The following is a 2,839-nucleotide window of genomic DNA, read 5'->3' on the forward strand; positions in this document are numbered from 1 at the left end:
TTCTTTTATGAAGATGATTCTTACTGCCTCACATGAAACCTGCAAGGGTCTAAAGACTAAAATCATACCATATCAACATACTTCACTTCAGGTTTAATCTGAAAACTCTTCCAAAATGGGCCAATGTCTCCAAGAGTCCAACCCGAACCGACCCATTCATGCCACTACTACATGTCTCTCACGTGTGCTGCACGTGCCAATAAGACGCTGGAGATAAGGTTAGTTCAGGGAGAACACAGTTTAGTTTACGCAAGGGTATGCATGCATTTGTCCGGTAATTACTAACGAGGGCACAGTTGGCTACCCATATGTAAATATTACTTTTAAAATTTCGTCAAGTACATTACGCAACAAATCAGAGTGGCGCAGCGGAAGCGTGGTGGGCCCATAACCCACAGGTCCCAGGATCGAAACCTGGCTCTGATATTAGAAAAAGTGGTCTTTGTTTTCGATTTTATATTTATTTTGGTCTTTATTTTTCCCAGTCTCCTTATGTATGTTCGAGCGACTCTTTCTTCTTTTTCTGTTTACTTATTCAGCAGTGACACCTTAGGGTCCAAGTCGACTCAAAGCTTATTTAATGACCATAAGGAGGCATGGATGAATGAAGCCCTGTTCGAGGTTAGAGGGATCTCACAAGTCCTGATATCTTGATATTTTTTTCTGCATCTTGAGATGAATTAACATTATTTTGACAAAAATGCCAGAAAAGTATCAGCATACATAGAAAATCTTAAAAATTATGAAAATATACAAAATGAAGAAAAGCATAATGTGTTAAGCAATTTAAAAAGAGCTAATATCAATACGATATCACTATGAAATGTGATAATATAAACATAGACAATATTTTACTAATCTCATCATGCCCCAAGTCTGGACCATAGTTACTAGGAAACAAAATGGATACCAGAAGCAATGCCTGAAACTAAAGCAGCAAAACTAGTACTAAACAGTAGTATGAAGCTGGAAGCAGGATACGGTTGTGAAGTGATTATGCAAGCACATAAAAAATGAAAAGAAAACACAGAAAATAAAACAATATGAAGCAAGCAAAAAAAAAAATGATGCAAATAAATAGATACAAAAACCTACACACAAAGCTTGTTTCAACAACAACAACAACTACTACGCCTTCATCCCAAAACAATTGGGGTCGGCGATATGAACCAACAAAGAAAATCATTCTGGGTCTTCCACTTGAATCCTTCTCCTCCATTCACACAAAGCTTGTTTAATGCAGGAAACCTACACACAAAGCTTGTTTAATGCAGAAAATAAGGGATAAGCTAGTGAGAAGTGACAAGAAACCAGAGGAAAGCATTAAGAAACTGAAAGTGAATCAATTTGGGAAACAAAGAGGAAGCAAGCTTTCCACTAAAAGGATTCAAGTTTCTCGTATTTTGGAAGCGGGTTTCCCAAAGCTTCCCATCCTTTTCAGCGAAGAGTTTCCCCGCTTCAGAACCGACCTTCCGGGAAAGCGAGTTTCCCCCCCCCTTAGCAAGAAGCTTTCAGTAACTATGGTATCTTCCCTAACATGGACTGAATATTAGTCAAGACCTAATCCTCCCACTCTAACTCCATAAAGATAACATGTTATAGAAAACCCACAATTGCCCTGTTTTCAGGGGTTTTGTATCAGGTCATATTGAAAATCACCATTAATGCTGATTTCAAGTGTTCTGCACCCGCTTCCAAATCCCCCAAAAGTCTTTTGAATGGAGAATTTGGCATCCAGCCCTTGATCCACTAGGATGGATGGTGGATATTGAAAATCACCATCAATGATGATTTATGATTTTCAATATCATCTGATCCCATCTCGTTTCCTGGTCTTATAAAATAACCAACATTTGATATTCATCCACCGAAAATAAAAGGTCGCTTATATTTATCACTCTCCTCAAGTTTTTGGCTTTGTTAGTTAATGTATAGATACCCAAAAACAGGTTTTAATATTTTTCCTTTCTCAACAATGGGGATGCAAATGTGTTGGATTGGTTTTGGATGTAGGGTACTGAATACAACCTAGTCATATCCCGACTAATGAACCGGGGGCGCTCCGCTTGTCTGGTAGGAGCAGTTAGTGCACGTCACCTTGTGTTGGGATGTTGCAAGTTCTAATCCTAATGGTCTCGAGGTCTGCCTAACCCCAGCTTGCCAATCAAAAAAACAAAAATTCTGGTTAATTGGATTTATAGTAGGGTACAAACTCAGGTGGAAAAGGGTAGCACCAAATCTGGATCCGACTAGCTAACAATAGCTAATTGGATAGATTTTCACACATAATCAGATTTGCATATGGACTAGGATTTGAAAGCATAAGCTCAAACAAAATCCAGATCTAATTATTAATTGGATACTCTTTTATTTGCTGAAAACCCTACCAACAAAATCAGATTTGGATTTGGTTGGACATCCTACCCGAATGTGAACTGCTGAGATCCCTACCCAACATAGAGTGTCATTAGAATCCGGGTCGAACCCTAAGGGTCCGATTAATATATGGATCCGGGTATGGTTTGTGAAATTTGATACCAGACCCGGGCCCGACCGGAGTTTTGATTAAGATCCACAAATTTTCAATGTAAAAATGATAAAAAAATGGAAAATGACTGAACTATTTGGGTAATTTGATGTGGTTCTTTAAAAATTATGAAATTTTTTATATTCTCTCGATGTCCAAAATCACAAATATTCAACATCATTAGGATACTTTTACCCTTCACAACTGCGAATTTAGGCATTTTTATGATAAAATTATATCGTCCATCGAATATGTCTAATACACCTTTAAATCCAGAATCGCAGGTTTTTTATGTGAATTTAGACCTCGTGA

General features: G+C 37.8%; 1 non-coding gene across 1 annotated transcript; it reads left to right on the forward strand.

Moving 5' to 3' along the window:
- Positions 1 to 354: 354 nt before the first annotated feature.
- On the forward strand, positions 355 to 426 carry TRNAM-CAU (transfer RNA methionine (anticodon CAU)). Its single transcript has one exon. It is a non-coding gene; the product is annotated as a tRNA-Met (tRNA).
- Positions 427 to 2,839: the final 2,413 nt, after the last annotated feature.

This window comes from Nuphar pumila, chromosome 3 (assembly GCF_984573655.1).
Source record: "Nuphar pumila chromosome 3, dmNupPumi1.hap1.1, whole genome shotgun sequence".
Taxonomy (NCBI): domain Eukaryota; kingdom Viridiplantae; phylum Streptophyta; class Magnoliopsida; order Nymphaeales; family Nymphaeaceae; genus Nuphar; species Nuphar pumila.